This window comes from Acomys russatus, chromosome 8, assembly GCF_903995435.1.
Source record: "Acomys russatus chromosome 8, mAcoRus1.1, whole genome shotgun sequence".
Taxonomy (NCBI): domain Eukaryota; kingdom Metazoa; phylum Chordata; class Mammalia; order Rodentia; family Muridae; genus Acomys; species Acomys russatus.
In genome coordinates this window covers 59,836,845-59,855,898 of record NC_067144.1, presented here as the reverse complement: position 1 = coordinate 59,855,898, position 19,054 = coordinate 59,836,845, and the positions used below count along the sequence as shown (strand labels likewise).

At 34.6% G+C, this 19,054-nt stretch overlaps 1 pseudogene; it reads right to left on the bottom strand.

The window, feature by feature from the left end:
• Positions 1 to 12,014: 12,014 nt before the first annotated feature.
• Positions 12,015 to 12,688, bottom strand: LOC127193018 (ubiquitin-conjugating enzyme E2 variant 1-like; annotated as a pseudogene).
• Between the last annotated feature and the right edge of the window lie 6,366 nt (positions 12,689 to 19,054).

Below are 19,054 nucleotides of genomic sequence, written 5' to 3'. Positions count from 1 at the left end.
CTCAGTGGAAAGAAAAATGAGGGCAGAGAGAATGATTTTACTACCGCATGTTTGTTTTATGCCATTCCCAGAGTTTTCTGGCCTTCTTTGCTTTTTGCTACTGTACCAGAAATGATAAGTAAAAAGTAAAGACAGCAGAACATAGATTACGGTTGTGTTTGAGCAGGATCCCTATACCAAGAAGAGATTTTATACCTTATGAGCATATACAGGGGGAGGATGTCCCCCTCAGTCACAGTCTTAAGAGAGGGGAGTAATGAGAAAATGGGAAGGAGGGAGGAATAGGTGGATACAATGGATGGGATAACAATTGAGATGTAATATGAATAAATTAATAAAATATATTTTAAAAAATAAGGTTGTGTTTGAAAACTCAATATTTACACTCATTTTACTAATCAACAAACCTCATGGACAAAAATCTATGTATTGTTTGAGTTGTTGGATTTGAGGTTCAGTGTTTATACTAATCAGAGTAATGTGTTATAGTTTATAAAGCAAATTAACACACTACAATTAAAAAAAGAAGAGAAAATATTTCACGTATCTGTAACAAGTTCAAACTAAATTACAATGTTTCTCAGAAATTTTTAGCAATTAAATTTTCTCCATTTTCATATTGTTGTAATAAGAAATGTCATTTTTGGTTATTTCATCTAGTTTCTTTAAATTTAGTATTTTTTATATTTAAATTGCTTCATATGCTAAGTTACTCTATGTACAACATTGTATTCCAATATAGTATATAGGAAATAACATAACTTTTATTTAAAGTAACTCTCAAAGCTAAATTAAAAGAGTTAAGAAGGAAGTCATTTTGATAAAATATCATAAAGATGACCATTCTAACACATTTATAATATTATATGATTTTATTCCATCTATAAAATATTTGAATAAAATTAAAATGTGAATTTAGTCCAAAATAATGTATTTTATTAAATTCTTCACTATCAAATATCTTCTGATACATGTTCTCTACAGGACTCCTCATAAATTGAAAAATAAATCTAATAGATTTAAAATTTATTATAAATAAGTAACATATTTAAAATTTATTACAGATATTACTAAGATCCCATGAATCAGTAGCTATAAAACTGCATTGTTTATTTCAGTGTCTATATCACTGACTGTCTCTTTTTGTTTATGCCACTCTCACTCTCTCTTTTTCTCTTTTACACACACACACACACACACACACACACATGCATGGTGAAGAAATAAAAACACCACATTGCATTCATAGTTTGGGGCTGAAATACATTTCTGAAGACTAGTTACTAATATTAAGATTTCAAGTACTTAGAAGATTTGTAAATATTTCAGTTATTTTAACATCAAATGTTCATAAACCTCATTTTGAAATTCAGAGAAAGAGAGAGAGAGAGAGAGAGAGAGAGAGAGAGAGAGAGAGAGAGAGAGAGAGAGAGAGAGAGATTGCCATTTTTTTAAGCAAAATTCTGTCTGTGGTAGAAATGAGGACATTTGGTCCAATGGCTTGTTTGCCACATTTGAAACCATCTCCATAAGCAGGTTCTTTTTTGCTCATCATCCTCTTTGAAGTAGACTGGGTATTGCCAGGAGTTAGCCTGTCTCATTGTCAGAGAAGCTTTAAAATAATAAAACATTTTAAAAATACATTTATTTTATTACACATGTATAAAACAAACTACATGCAGCAGGGAGACCATGTGACAATCATGAGAATCATGAGTTCTATAAATGTTACATTCATAGTGGTTTGACTATTTGTATTCGTCCAGCTTGAAGTAAACGTCATTCCTGTCTTGCCATATTCTGTATGTCTCTGAAGTTTTTGAATATGTCATCTGACTTTTTTACTGTACCTTTCTATAGAATCACTTCTATCTGTTGCACGTAAAAGGTATATTCTTGTGCTAAAAGTAGACTAGTAATTGCTATGACCATGATTTGATCATCTAAAAACTAATGTGTGTAACTTATTTTTCCTAAACAGCCTGCAATAGCACTTTCAAAATATTGGAAGCAATTCTTATATTATAAATAAGTTATATGGGTACCATAATCAGAGTAGAAATATATAATGAAGAATAAACTTACATTTAAATTCTGTATCACTGTATTTAAAATTAAACTTAATTTGCATCTACATAAAAATTCTATACCAGTAAATTAAAAATAACTTTCTGAATGACAATTGTGGCATTCAGTTGAGGAATAGATTCACTAATCTACTTTTTATTCTTTCTTCCATATATATATCTTTATACCCCATTCTTTATTTGCAACTCTTATCTCCAAACCTCTGAGTCTAACCTTGTTTTATCTCTAAATAAGATCAATTATAACTTGTAACAAACTCCCATTGATAGTAACCCTCTATAGCCCAAAAAAGCAAGCAAAAACCTACAGGAGTCCCCTTAACGGAAATGGGGTATCATTCTCTTACGGGTTCTTCAGACATATTTGGAATGAATAATACCTTTGTAGGAGCCCATATAAAATTAGGGAAATTGATAAACAGGCTAGGAACTACATTTGTGGCCCAGTTTCTAAATGTTGAGTAATTCCAGGCTTAATTAGAGTCCTATGTGAGACAGTCTGAAATGCTACACCAATTGGAATGGAAGCTTTGTTTGAAACTGTACTGCAATGATGTAGTTATCTTTTTCCTGTGTAATTTTGGTTGTAGCTTGTCATTTTGGGTTGGAGGTTTCCTTCTAGTATCTTCTGTAAGGCTGGCTTTGTGGATAAGTACAGTTTAAATTTGTTTTTGTCATGGAATGTATTGTTTTCTCCATCAGTGGTTATTGATGGTTTCACTGAGTAGAGTAGTCTGGCCTGGCATCTGTGGTCTCTTAGGGTTTGCAGGACCTCTGTCCAGTCCCTGCTGGCTTTTATGGTCTCTGCTGAGAAGTCGGGTGTACTTCTGATAGATTTGCCATTATATCTTACTTGGCCTTTTTCCCTTGCAGCTTTTAATGTTTTTTCTTTGTTCTGTATATTTTGTGTTTTGATTATTATTGGTAGGAAGATTTTCTTTTCTGCTCTATTTTATTTGGTATTCTGTAGGCCTCTTCTGTGTTTATGTGCTTGGGGAAATTTTTTTCTATGATTTTGTTGAAGATATTTTCTGGGCCTTGGAGTCTGGGATCTTCTCTTTCCTCAATGCCCATTTTCCTCAGGTTTCATCTTTTCATGGTGTCTTTGATATCTTGATTGTTTTATATCAGGAAGTTTTCAAATTTAGCATTTTCTTTGATTGTTGCTTCAAGTTCTATGATTGTATCTTCTAGTCCTGAGATTCGTTCATCCATCTCTTGGCTTCTGTTAGAGAAGCTCACCTCTGTGTTGCTTGCTTTCTTCTCTAAAGCTCTCTTGTTTCCAGTTTTCTTCTCTGTGCCTTTATCATTGTTTTCATTTTCATCTTCAGATCGTGAACTGTTTTATTTGTTTCCTTCACCTGATTGATTATATTTTCTTGAATTTCTTCCAGTGCCTCTCTATAGGACTTTTAATGGCTTCAATCTGTTTGGCTGCATCTTCCTGCATTTTTTTTATGGATTTTATTCATTTCTTCCATTATCATCTTCATTACTAAGTTTTTGAGGTCATTTCTTTTATTTTCATTGTGTTTGAGTTGTCATTGTTGCTTTTGTTGGGATAACTGGGATCTGGAGATGCCATATTGTTTTGGTTTTTGTTGTTTGCATTCTTATGCTGGCCTTTAGTTATCTTGCTGTCTCTGATGTTGGGAGGTAGCTTCTGGTGTCTTTCACTGGTCGTTGAGACCTCATAGTTGGTGAGTGATTATAGGCCAGGGACCCTTGCCTGTGTGGATCAGGGAATTCTTCCCTGGGACAGGCAGGTGACCTGGTTTCCACTCCAGGTAACTTTGCTCCATACCTTAGGCTCCACACTGGGTCAGCAGAGGTAGGCTTCTGCCTGGTTCTGTTTGCTCTTCTGGGAGTCATATCACCTTATAGTGATGGATACCAGTGTGCTGAGACACCACCATGATTCTAGGTCCTCCTGTCCCAAGGCATGGAGTTGGTAGAGAAAAAAGGACATTAAGTAGTAGAAATGATAATTGTTTATGTGAGAAAGATATACTTTTAAGGAAAGAAGTAAACTGAACAAAGAGAAGAGTTTCAGAGTTCAACTACAGTGCTGTAGAAAGAATGGGAGGTTTTATGTCATATGACATTTGTTTTGTGATTGTCTGCTTAGGCGGGCTTTCTTGAGCGTGCTGTATCAGTTACATAGTTCTAATCCAATGTCATGCATCTTGTGTAAGCTCTGCCATCTTTACTGAAGATTTTTTATTTTAGTAGTACAATGAGCCACAGGAAACTTTCAGACACTCTAGAGTTCCTCTGCACCTGTGCCAATGGTTGGCTTCTGTAGAGATGTTTGACAAAGGGTTTTTCTCATATGCTGCTTTGTAGCCTTTGTGTGGGGCTTTCCAGACTTTACTTTCTTTCCTGTTCCATTGTCTCAGAAAGTAAAAACATGATTCAAGAATACTGGCCTTTGGAAAAGACAGAGATGTCTTCTGACCCTAACTGCCAAGATTATTGAGATATGTTACTTAAACATGGTACTTAAACTATGTGGAAACAATAAAAGTAACTGAGTGTAAAGAAATAGTGTTTGCAAACTGCTTTCTTGGTCATATATAGGAATTGCTGCTACAGTTAAGATGCTACCACTATGTACTGTGTATCGTTAAAATAAACAAATAAATAAGATTCAAAAAGAAACAGAGAGAGAATTAATGAAAGGAAGAAAGAAAGAAAGAAAGAAAGAAAGAAAGAAAGAAAGAAAGAAAAGAAAAGAAAAGAAAAAGAAAAGAAAAAGAAACGGTCCTGGGAGCTGTCCCACTGGCAGGATCACCTTGCAAGATTACAGAGGAAGAGGTTACAGGGAGTACAGTTAAGACTTGATAGGCAGACATCTGAAGTTGAAGAGGAGTACTCCCCTTTCTGAGGACTAAAGGAGGGAAGGAGAGGGGATGAGGGAGGAAGAGAGATAGGGTGGTAATGAGGGAGGAGGATATAATCGGGATGTGAAGAATTTAAACTGCAGAACAAGCAAGTAACTTATATTGCTAGTCCCACTATATAGAAATAACTCTGAGACTGGCTGAGACATGAATGTCTAGGCATAGACAATGCTTCTTGTTGGCTACAGAATCCCTATGAATTGCTATTAGATGCCATTATTCATATGGAATGATTGGAAATTTACAGATTACTTTTTTTCTGCTCATACAATATCAGAAAACCAGCCTTAATTGTTCTGTCCATCACGCATGCCATATACACTTACAATTTTAGGACCGTATAATGCTTGTGATAAATTATACGCTTTCATAACAAAAGAACCAGACACTGACATTGGATCACACCTGACAGGATTCATTCCTTTCAGCATGTTGGGCACTGACATCCTGCATCCTTCATGTTCCAGCTCCAAGTGCTTCAATTTTTGTTCCTCATCAGAACAAGACAGCTTCCAAGACACTTTCTATTGAGTTTTCATGATTGACAAATACTCAATTTCTTCTATCTCCATGAAAATAAATATTTTGTCTTTTGTTTTATTTTCATATTGTAACAATGAAGTATTTTATCCCTGTTCTTACAGGTTTGTTTCTCGGGCTTCCTCTTATGTGTTCAGTAAAATGTGAATGGCTTTAGTTACTATTTTTTATGAAATTATTTTTGTGTTTATGTGTAACTATCTGTGTATGGTTTAGCGTGTGTGTGTGTGTGTGTGTGTGTGTGTGTGTGTGTGTGTGTGGGTGTGTGTGTGTGTGTGTGCAGTTGCCCTTAGAAGCAAGAAGTGTGTTTCAGATTTTGTGAGGACAAAATTTCAGGCACTTGTGGGTTGCCTAAATGAACAGTGATAACTGAATAGGGTTCCTCAGAAGAGAAGGGAATCTCCTTAACAAATTCATCTCTCCAGAGTCAGGATTTACTCTGCTATCACAGGGGCCCAAATCAAGATCACCAACATCAGGACTGAGAGTTGTCAGTTTGTGGAGCTTTTATATGGATGATCACTAGTGTTGTTTATCCAACAATCCATATTTTTAGATAATGGATGAATTTCTTTCCATAGCTCATATTATCTGTCAAGATTTGCACTGAGAGTCCTTTGCATCATCAGATTTGTTTTGTGAGAAGCAGTTTGTAACAATAATTATTTAGAGTCCTGTGATTTTTAGTTTTTCTGCATCACAAAAATGTAAATAATTGGGTAATTAAAATAAAAGAATATTTTGTAATATTAAGCTTTTTAAATTGCTTCTTTAAAATAGTTAGATTTTCTTTAATTTTATACATTTTGATGTGTCATAATTCAAAGCCACAGGATTCAATAATAATATGTCTGATCAATCATAGGCACTGTACAGCAATTAGATGGATCTTATTCAATAACAGACATGCAAGCAGATGTGAATTCATGTAAACATGTAAAAAGAGAAATTATATATGTATATTTATATGTACATACATATGTACATATATAAATGTATATATATATATACATAAAACAGATAACATTGATCATGTTTCTAAGATTTTATTCACGGTGATGAATTTCTATGTTTGCATGTTTGGAGAAGGAGGTTATTTAATTTTATTTTCTACTTTTCTTGATTTGAGACAAAAATCTCATTTGTAGGATAGGTGTGCTAGGAATGCACTGTGTAGCTCAATCTTTCTTTGGCCTTTAAAACACTTTGCTTCGACTCCAAAGTACTGAGGTTGTAAACATACACCACAAGCACAGTGAATTTCTGTTCTTTATTGTTGAAATCCATTAATTATAATGAAGCAATTTGATAACTTAAGATTGTTCATATGTGTGTAACTTGGAATGTGTGCACATTATATTTTACTGAGTACATGTGTAACTTTTTGAAATATTATTTGATAAATTTTTATTTGTCATAGGAATATTCTGGAGGAAGAAATTTATCTCGTTTTTTCTCTACTCAGTTTAATCCTTCATGTTAACCTGTTCCCTTCTTATTTTTAGCTTTCTTATTATATTAGGATTTTATAGACAAAAATAAAATTGTATGCCTTGAGTAAAAATTCTAATTAACTTTTGATTGCAACTTATCCATTAAACTAAGGCCCTAGAACAAAATACAAAGCAAGATTTCCATAATGCAATTGCTAGTATTAATTGCTGAATGAATATTCCTCAAGAAAAACATCTAATCATATTGACAACACTACACAAGAGATAACATTACAATATTAAAAACCAAAGTGTGTTTTTTCATAACAAAATATACAGGCAAATTTTGCACCATGTTTGAGGGAGAAGTTGCAAATTCCTATTCAAATGGGCATTAAGTCTGCACAAATCATGTTTTTCACATAAATGCACACTTTAGTAAATTTTATAGACATATATTTTTCTACAGCAAATCACAAAATCATATAAAGGAATCAAAATGATAATCTCAAACTTCTACTCAGGAAATGCTGATATATTTTATTTTGGCTATCTACAAAAGCATAATCATGTGTGCTATTTTACAAAATGTGAAAAGGAAGAAAGCTGTATACATTAAGAAGATGATATTTTCACAAATCGCTAACATTTTCCACAGTCTTCATCAATACACTGTAAGGACTTTAGATAATACCAGCAAGCCAGTACTCCAAGAAACTTAAACATTTTTTATGACTTTTATTGCTATTCCATTAAGCATCTGAGCCAATCTTTCTGTCTCCACTTTTTGTCATTATTAACTGAGTTTGATGGCATTTGAAGCAAAACAGAAACAGGAAACAGTGAAGCATTAAAAGCTTATGACATTTATTGTATCTGAGGATAATATTTAAAATAATCTTTTCTGACATTTTAAAATACAATTCTATAATTTAAACAAAGATATAAAATTGTTTTGAATATATATACATACATGTATATGCACATAAAATGTTTATCTTTTCCATTTCTTAACCCACAAAGACTTTTGGGTTTCTTCTGTCAGCCTGATTAAATACTGTTTCAGTCATGTACTTTAAAGATAATACAAATATTTTGGGTCCCAAATAATAATATCTAAAATTATTTATGTAAATACAGATTACACCAATAATACTACATTTATATTATAGATAACAAGAAATAAAATTTTTGGAAGTTGTATAAATTATATCTATAAATGATGCAAAGTTTAATTGCTTATATGATTATTAAAATTCCAAGAAAACAATATAAAACATAAATACAAAACAATCACATAAACCCTTCTTATACGGATATCCCAGACCTTTAAAATTTAAGACTTAGTTTTAAACTTCCATATTTTAAAGAAGTTGAATTATACTAACATCTTAAAAATTGCTTCCATTATATAGGTGAAATACTAGAATATAATTTTAATTTTGAAACTAATCACTATTCTTTTTGTATGATATTGGATAAAATTTGATAAAAATTCATGTTTTTTTTTAAATTTCTTAACTAAAAAATATACAAAGGGCCAAAAGAAATTGTGATAAGAAACAGTTAAAGGAATACTTAATTGCTTGATTTGAGATTGTAAGTATGTCAATTTATCTATGGTGAGTGTTACCAAATGTTTTTGTTTTCTTATAATGATGTTGTGGTTAAGGCTATAAATTCCAAACATTCAAACATTTCTTTAAAAAAAACTTTTTTTAATGTAAAAAGGGAAAAGCTTTGTCACCACTATTTGTGGTCTGCTTTTCTGAATCTACTCTCTGCTCTTCCACTTAGTTATACCAGAGAAATGGAACAGTCCCAGACTGCACTCTTCTCCCTGACCCCTGACCTTAATTGGTGTTGCAGCATTCAAGAAAGGGGGCAACAATTTGGAGGAGACTCTTTACATTCTGTATTCAAGAAACAATATCAAACAATAAAATGACAAGTTGCCTATAAGTCATTAACCTTTATGAATGGCATTAGTGCATTACTAAAAAAGCATGCAGCCCAGACACAGTGGTGGATTAGAGGAAGGCAGATTTCTGTAAGTTTATGATCATCCTGGTTTTCAAAGGATTCTGGCCAGCTAGGGTTACTCACCAGGACCCTGTCTCAAAAAATAAAAAACAAAAGGCGTGGTATTAATTTCAGCATGCCTGCCTTGTAAAAACATGAAAAGAAGTCATGATTGTGAGCTACCTGCAAGCTTTCTTCACAATCAACTCTGTCACCTTAACTTTCCAGCACAAAAACTTTAGAAAATACATTATGTTACTTATAAAATATCCCATATATATATATATATATATATATATATATATTCATAGATGATTTGGTTCAATAATACAGCCTTCTAATTCACTGAAGATTGAGAGGAAACAGAAATAAATACCCTCAAGCTACTGAAATGTTGGTATAATTTGTAGTCTAGAATTCATTACTCATATAATCTGAAACTATTATAGGACATTGGAGTATTTTCTGGTCAGTGTGAGCTTTCAGAATCTTGATCACTGATAACTAAAATGTCAAAATTAAAATTACACTAATAGCACCAGGGAAAAGACATTGATGTTTTATTTACTCAGAAAACAACATTAAAAGAGAAAGATAATGTTTTGTCTCTTTTGATATTTTTCTTGCTATAGTTAACTTAGCCTTTTACTCTTCTGACTGTATATCAGATCATCGATATAAAACTACCATTAACAGAAAGAAGACAGATTCATAGAACAAAGAAAATATGGAACGTTGAGGAGCAGAAGGCATTCAAAGTTCCGGAAGAAGAAAACATAAAGTGTTTACTAAAATCTGAGCAGACTGGGGAGGAAATTAATCTAATGAACTTATGATGTCTGCAATCTGTGACTCAGCTGTACCATCTGGACTCTTGCTTGAGCTCTGATCAATCAAGGTTTCAAGCTTTGTCTGGCTTAGAGCCCACTTTCTATACTGGCCTTAAAATATTTGTACTGTGCCCTTTCCCAGTAAAAATTAAGACCTAGTAAATACCAGCAACCTACATATTTGATCCTATAGCCATAAACACAAAAATATCTATTTGCTAACACCTCTACACCCTAAGTTGACAGCATTAGAAGCCATAACTAATAGAATATTTTTATGTACATTAAATGAGGTCACAAGGCTTTCAGCAAATAAGCCAACTTTATGAAAAACAACTTCTGTACAATATATGAAATAGCATTTGGTCCTTGAATTAGAAATAGGTTAGGGTAGATAATTCACAGGTTATTGTTACATGACAAAAGAGTGATAGACTGGAATAACTAAGCAAATTTTGCTAATTACAGAAAAAATATTAAATTATTCTTAAATAAAACATATATACAGAAATCCTGCATCAGCATCACTTTGTTTATTTCTCTTTTACCTTTCATTTATCCTTAAATCTTTAAAATCTTACATATCTCAAGATCATAAAAACTGATCACTAATTAAGGGAAGCTCATAAGTATCCTTATAAAACTTTAAAAACACAAAGAGTAAAAACAACAATGAAGTCATAAAATTCTGTTATAAGATTCGATTGAATTATGATGTAAAATTAACACTTTTTTCATGTCAGGAGTTTTGCGAGAAGATAAAACTCAGGGAAAGTTCCAAAGATTCCATATATGAATAGACCCTCATCTTTCACATCCTTCACTAGAAAGGTTCTCTGGTAATATTGGCAAGCCTCCATTGACAAATTATCATAAAATAAATGAACAGTTTGGAGATATGTATATATATATATATATATATATATATATATATATATATATATATATCCACTATTATGAATTTTTTGCAACACAAGGAATTGCCTTTATTTCGGTATGCATCTACATTTCAACATTTAGTGGTCCTGAACAGAGTGGGGAACATGACAATGAGCCAGGAGGTGCCTGCAAACACGGTGACTCAGAGCTCCTCCGAGTCCCTGCCTAGGGTCTGAGGAGCAACACTGAAACACGAGTCCACAGGGTCAGGGCCTTGAGTTCCCATCAGACCCTATGCGTAGCCAGGGTGACACAGAGCCCTGTTCAAACCTCTTCAATGTGTAAAAGCAAAGTGATTATGGGGAAAGGAACCAGCTCAGAACTGTGTGCACGCAGGACTCTCTGCACGACCTTTCTCTATGTTGAACCACCAAGGACCCTGAGGGCTGGCGGGTCTGAGTTATCCCCTGACTGTTCTGTTCACCTTGAAACCTGAGCTCACAGCTCATGGGTTGATGGTGGTGGCAGGGCCGAGGACCTGGCCTTGCCTTCTCAGACTGGTGGCAAATGAATGAGGGTGGTCCCGAGCTAAGTGAGGGAGGCCAGGTTCTTCGAATCTCATCTCATAGCTTTTGGCCACAGCAACTGTTGGGTGGTAATGGGCAACAAGAGAATTGAGGAGGAGGAAAGCAGCACCTCTTGATAAAGGTGGGGAGACGGGGAGCCCTGAATTCCTCACCCATGGCCAATTTCAGAGGGAGGGGAGGATTACAATCTAAGCTCTGTCCAAAGGTTGCAGTAGAGGAATGGTGACAATGGCTTGGATGTGGCATCACTTAAGACTTAAGAGAGTAGGGGTGCCGCCAAGGCACTCCAAGCCCAGCAGTAGTCCCACGGCTGCCACTTGAAGCCGTTCCATCTATTCTTTTTTTTTTTTTTTTTTTTTCCTTCCATCTATTCTAAGGGCGGGGTAGGCAAAGGCCGACCCAGGGCACGTGCCAGCAGCAGGTGATTGTGTGACCTGTCTATTCACAGTTGCATTAGTTGTGCCCACCGCTCCCAGAGGAAACCAATTTCAACACACCTTCTTGATCCCAGAAGTTCAACCAGGCAGACAGCGGTTACACTCAACAGAAGATGGTACACAGCACAACTTAGGGATTTCAAATGGGCAAGAAATTAGTATCAGAACAGTGTCTCACGATGAAGTCTGAGTAGAGCTTCCTCTCCAATACTTTGAGGTTTACAGATGTATCTAGAAAATTCACTACTGTGGAAAATGAAGACTTAGGTGGATGGAGAGGGGAGCCATGGCCCTGGTTACAAGTTGCTGTAGCACCGTCCTTCTTATGGCTGTGGCAGATTCATGGTCTCTTTTGACATCATCAAGCGTCGAAGTTCATGCAGGACGACTTTGATGCTGTGGGAATTCTGCCATTTCGCCAGCGCTGCTGTGGCCCTTGGGTCCACCCCTTCATTTGAACTATTTATGCCACTCATATTGACTTTTTTTTAAAAAATATATTTTATTAATTAATTCATATTACATCTCAATGGTTATCCCATTCCTTGTATCCTTCCATTCCTCCCTCCCTCCCATTTTCCCCTTACTCTCTTCCCCTATGACTGTGACTGAGGGGGACCACCTCCCCCTGTATATGCTGATAGGAGGCCTCTTCTTGGTAGCCTGCTATCCTTCCTCTGAGTGCCACCAGGCCTCTCCATCCTGGGGACTTTTGTTACAAATCTTACAGATGGGGGTGCTTTTTGGTATTTAGGCCTACATTCTAATTTTAAGGCTGCATATTCAGTTTTCATAAAATCTTCTTGTTGGCCCAGTTATCATCCCTTTCCAGCTTGTAAGCGTCATGTTTTTGTCGTCCTCTAGACTCCAGCTAACTGTGCCATTGCCTACTCCTTTCTGGTCTTCTGCCAGCTCTTCCAACAGTCGGAAATTTTAAGAGACTTACTCCTAAGCCTGTGGTGGCTGCCATCTTACATCGTTGTTGCTTGACTATTATGAAATTTAAAAGGATTCTTTCACTCTCATAAAAATATTGCTTTGATGATTATAGTTCTCACACCACATATCATCAAAGAAAATTCTGTCTGCAACCGACAGAGACTGCTGCAGAGATCCACACCTGGTAAAAATGCAGAGAATCCATGACCATTGAAACCTCTTCTTATAAGACCCTGGGTAGGGCACATAAGTGGAGGTAGAACCAATGTTAGAGCCAGAGGCTAAAAATGATTTCTGGTATTCTACATCTTCTATACATGCCAGAGATGTTGTACCCACGAAATCTTAACAGTGCCATATTCTGAACAAGGTCTAAATAATAATAACACCAACTTACATCTCAGAGTGAATGTGGGAAAATTTCACAAGGGCCTATAACCTAGAAGACATATGGCAATCAATGGCTAATGAGGCAGGGAAAAATCAACTTAGTCTAAGGACAACTGTCCTGATCAATCTTGTCTTAAGTGGTCAACTCTAAAGACATGTACCGCAACATTGACTGGATTCAATAAGTTTAAATATTTAGACAGTACAATAATATACACATATATTTATGTGTTTGTGTATGTTTGTATGTGTAACAACGATAATTAGAGAAAACAAGGTGGGCGTGGAGAGACAGAGCAGACATTCCAGTGAAGGAAGGACCACTGAAATTGATGTAAATATGATGTCTTTATTTATAATGGTCTCAAAATACAAAAAAATGAAAATTAAAATTTGCAGTGTCCAATATATTTTGTGTGTGTGTGTCTAAAAAGTAAAAATAAGGCAAATATTCTGTCTTCCACATCTTCATCCAGCCTCATTAGTCATACTACAGAAACTACATAGTATTGAAGTCCAGCTTCAACATCAACTGGGGAAAATTGGGGCAGGGCATGAATCCTGTGGCTGGCTGGCCGGTGACCATGTGTACTTTCTCTGAGGGCAACCTTCCAAGATGGAAATGATTGTTACTGGTAATAGATTCCACTGATGGTAGCATGTGTCTAAAAAAAGGGGGAAAGAAGGAGAGAGAGGAAACACCCACACACACACACACACACACACACACACACACACACACACACTGGTGATGAATATAGACTCTGGCAGGTAGATTTTGACAACCCATTTCTTCTTTCAAGTTTCTCTCACTTTAAAATTCGTACACACACACACACACACACACACACACACACACACACACATGTTGGTGGATAGAGCAAACTCCAGAGTGAGTTCCAACCCAACCAGCTATTGTACATATGTACTTTGGTGGATGGAACAAGATTCCAATGAGCAATTTCCAACCACCTTATACACATACATGCATTGTTGAGGATGGAAAAAGATTCTAACAACTTTATGCACATACACTCATTTTTGTGGATGTAAAAAGATCCCAACAACATTCTTACTTCTCCAACAACTTATATATCTGAGCCAGATCTTCCAAGTAGTATAAAAATCACGTTTTGCTTGCATTCTATTTTCTTCATATGAATGGTTACAATGAGTATAGGCAAGAAAAACGTGTTCCTCAATACCTTCACATGATTAAATATTGTACTTATCATGGGAGAGAAACAAACATGAAAAACATGTTATTTCAAGAATCTACATACATTCGTAACTAAACAATTTGTTATATATTAACAGGTTATAAACAAGTAAGGTAATTTCTCAGCCAGCTTTTCTTTACTGACAGGCTGCAATCTGCGGTTACAAAGAAGGAATCAATTATCTTAAGAAGTAATCTTAATAGATCTTAAAAGAACCACAAATCTAAACTTCTATATAAAAATAATCAGCTGTTACTACTTTAAATCCTAAAGATGCTCATCTTTTTCTTAATATGTTTTATTAAATCAAATCAGGAAGCTGAGGGCAAAAAAAATATAGAATAAGGAAATTAATCGTCATCTCAGTCAGCAGCCCCGCTTGATAGAGTCACATCAACCAAACTGCTACGGGCCACTGTACATTGTACTTGCTTGGCCAACCTCAACCTCTCTTAACTTCAGTTATCCTCCAAGATATCATGCATCAGAGCCAATAGCAAAACACCTTTACCTAACCTTGCTGAACGATATATTTTGCCAAATTCTTTTTAGGAGTAATGAAAATATTAGCAATCTACATCTGTAAATTGTTTTCAAAGGTGGTGCTTGAATCATTAATCTGCTTCAGCTGCAATGCCTGAAAAAGATCAATAATTTTTATTGAGTATGTCAGTGATACTGCCCAGTAAGGGGCTGGAAGCCCCGTTTATAATACTCACACGATTCATGTATTAAGGGAATTATAAGAACTGCAAAGTTAACAAGCAGAGCTATGCTCCATAACAGCGTGAAGTCTCCAGACATGTAGATCTCAGGATTATGTCTCACCGAGACAAAACCAAAATGGGTTCGCTAACCAGTGGGCCCCATTCCATGAGTTCTAGAGCCGTTTGCTCTTCCCCTTGCACAGCCGCCAACATACATTACTATATTATATACACCTGCATAATCTTCATTGCATAGGCATGACTATTCATATTTAATATTAAGATTTTCTTAAAGGGGCTAGATAGACGGATCAGTCAAAAAAGGCTAGTTCACAACCAAAAACACAATATAAAATAAAGACGCAGATAGTTTGAACTAAATGTCAGAGAAGTATAGTTCCAGATATGTATACGTAAGAAACACTATTAAGAGATGTAAGATAATTGTTCTTAGAAAATAAAAATTATGACTTAAGAAAGATGACAGTCCCAGATTTAAAAGGAATGACTATGTCCACACAATGTTGTTTGAATGTTTCACACAATAGTATAGACAATATCTAATAAACTTGGAAGTATCAACATTCAAAAATGTATATTCTCTTTACTAGGCAGTTTCTGGTACATCAGTGGGTTCCACAGAAATGTTGTCAATAATTCCATTTATTACATATATCATTAAGGAAAGTATTTGGATGCTGTAAATTAGACAGTGAGTGTGCTTTTAGCATTTAAACAGTGAACTGTGAAAAAGAATTAAATTACTGGCATACAACAGCAAAAGAAGGTCAAAACACTCTGCAGTATTGTTCCTAAATATTATTAGTTCACTATAAACATAGCCTACAAAGGCTTCATGACAGAAAGATAATCTATGTAAATCTTTTCTATATCACTGTATCATATATTATGGTAGTTATCTGATCCTTGTGGATAATTAATTGTTCAGTTACTACATCTTGGATGCACATATTTTAAAGGAACATGTACAGGTACTGAAAGAGGTCATATAATCTTAGTTGCCCAAGACAACATAATTTGGCCTTACTGAAGATCCAGAAATCCCAGATTTTAATGGGATATCTGTTCTTACCTCAAGAAAGCGCTTCTGTCTGTCAACAGCAGGAGATTTTGCATTTTGTTTTCTTCCAGTTAAATCCTTCCAACATGTTTCTGACAAAATTTGAGGGTTTAGGCTCCAAATTACAATGGATAGAAATAATGAGATTTTTAAATTCTAAAATTCTATATGTTAAGAAAGAGATATTACACAGTTGCTTCAAAATTTCAAATATAAATAGCTCTCTGAGCTCATTATGTTTAGCAGGAATTTTACTCTTTTAACACCAATTGAAATATTGAATTCTTTGAGAATGAATCACAAAATATGTGACATTTTCCTGATGTCTCTAGCTAACTTCTCAGCAATATGGAGTCTTTCATGGGGTGATCTATATAGGCTGGGACAAATGAACAGAACCTCTGATTTCAGTAAATTAATTTTTAGCTTCTATATTTGTGGTGTAATTATATTTATTTTATAAAAATAGTTTTTACTCTGTAGTCCATATTTTATTTTGTGAGATATTAGCTGCATTCTCTTTCCTAGGCTGAACTAGTACACAGTGTGATTCCTTGGTCTGTTTCTTACTCCTCCAGTAATGAAGTTTAACAGTTCTTTTTGAGCTTGTTTTATGCTGTTTTTCACAGCAGTTATTCATGAGACATCTAACAATAGTAAGTTAAAAAAAAAAAAGGTACTATTTAAGCTCAAGCACCCACTGTTCTCATCCTGGAAATTATCAGTGAAAGTCCTTCAGCTAGACATCCTTGTTGGTTTCCTACCTTGATCTTATTTATTATGACACCAACATACTCTTGGAAGAAGTAAAATAACCTATATTTTAAGTCTTTTAAAGGTCCATTTCATATGTTTCTGATATCATGCTGGGCTCTCTTGCAAAGATTTCTATTACATTCTTATCTTTTTTATCTTGAGAAGTATCACTAAACAAAAAAATATACATATATATAAAGTTATTTGTATGTTATAAAAACTAATGCATGATATTTAGTCTATATTGCTAGTGTTGTAAATGATTTGTTATTAATTATTTTAAAATTCAGTATATTTCTTAAAATGAAAATGGCCAGCCTTTACCAGACTTTTAAAATTGTATGCATATATACATAGTATTTTTATTATAAGTATTTGTTATGTTTCTTATATCTTATAAAGGTTCTAGGGTATTGAAGCTTTAGTAAGAAATCAAAGTCTATATATGTCATGAAAAGTTTCTGTATTTTGTAGCTTAGCAATCATTCAAACTGTACTATATAATACATTTAGAAAATTATTCCTTTTCTTTATTGCAGCTGGGTTCCAATGTTCTGATAGAGTGTTTTCATTTCTTAGTGACTACAGTGGCATGTTACTATGTTTGGTATCTATTCAGTTTAATTATTTTCTTCATACCTAAGTAGATGACCTCAGCAGTCCTTGATGAAGATGTTGATATTATTTGACTTACAAAATGTTGTACCATCTTTCATTGTTTTTTAAGAACATTATGTAATGCTTTATCCTACAGATAAAATTTTTCCAAGTTAAATTTAATGAAAAGTTTTTGTTATTATTATTTTTAAGGAAATTAGAGAAAGAGGGACAGTGTATATGTTTGTGATTCCAGTCATCATCTGGAATAGTTTTACATTAATTGTATACAGAAATATTTATGTCAGTAATTTTACATTAAATTGTTCAAAAAGTAAGAATTGTGTTGACAAATGTGGTATTTAATGAATATAATAAATCTAACAACATGAGAATGTTTCTAAGGTATTTTTCCAAAGGAATAAGAACTAACAGAAAATGAATGATACAGAATCTTGGAGGATATCCAGGGCATATTGTATGACCAGTATCTGATGTTGTGCCTTAATAAAGTAGGAAGTTTATGTGGGGGAAAAAAGAGCTAATTGCTTGGATGAGTAGCTGAAATAGCTACTGTGTTTTGGCTGTACTGTCTCTCTGTCGCGACCCTTCCGACCAGTGGAAAATAAGGACACGACCCGAGTGTTCTTCTCCAGACGGTTTATTCAGGAATTTTTTTTAACAAGCTTCTTTTTTTCCCCAACCCTGGATCCCCGCTAATATGCTATACCTCATCTAATCAGCAGCCCTTATGTCGGTAGCTCCAATTGGTTCCCGATAAGGCGGGATGCATACGTCAGAGCAAAGCGCGGCCCACAACCCAAATAAAGACTTGTTTACCAGAAGCAGAATTGCAAGTCATTTTGCCTGGCAGGTTGCCAGGCGCCATCTTAGCGAGGGTGATAGCTTCAGCTTCCCACATCTCTCTAATACATTTAGGTTATAGTGCTAATATATTTTAAAATAATACTAAGAATGGCAGTGGTGGGACATGCCTTTAATCTCAGGCAGAAACAAGCAGAACTTTGTGAATTTGAGGCCAGACTGGTCTATAGAGTCAATCCCAGAACAGCCTTGGCTGTTACATGGAGAAACTCTTTCTCAATAAAACAAAATAAGAACAAACAAAAAGCAAAATAAAATAAAACAATAACAACAGATATACATCATAAAAACGCATGTTATTCTGTATTCGTGACCCATGGTACTTCTTGTGTGTGCACTTTTAAACATCTAAACACAATCTTGACAGTGGAAGTAGAAGGGGTTGTTGCAGGTTGTTTATGTACTGGGTTCCTGACCATGCTTCAAAGAATGGGCATTATTTGCACATTTAAGTGTTTACACAATACTCATTAAAAATTTATCTCCTTTGTAATCCCACCTAAGCCTAAAAGAATTATTAATATGTAGTGAAAAAATAATTTGCAGTTTTTAATGTTAAACATCTGTGAAAAAGTGTCATGAACAGAAAATAAAAATACAAATGGAAGATTTTTCCTCAACTGGCTTCTTTTCACTAACAAATAGAGGATGATCAGTAAATCGTTTTTTAAGACAGAAGATCTTCATTGTTTTCTCAGACCCAATTATGCCAAGGGAGAAAATGTGTAAGCTGTCAACATTTAGGAGTCCTATTTAGTTTT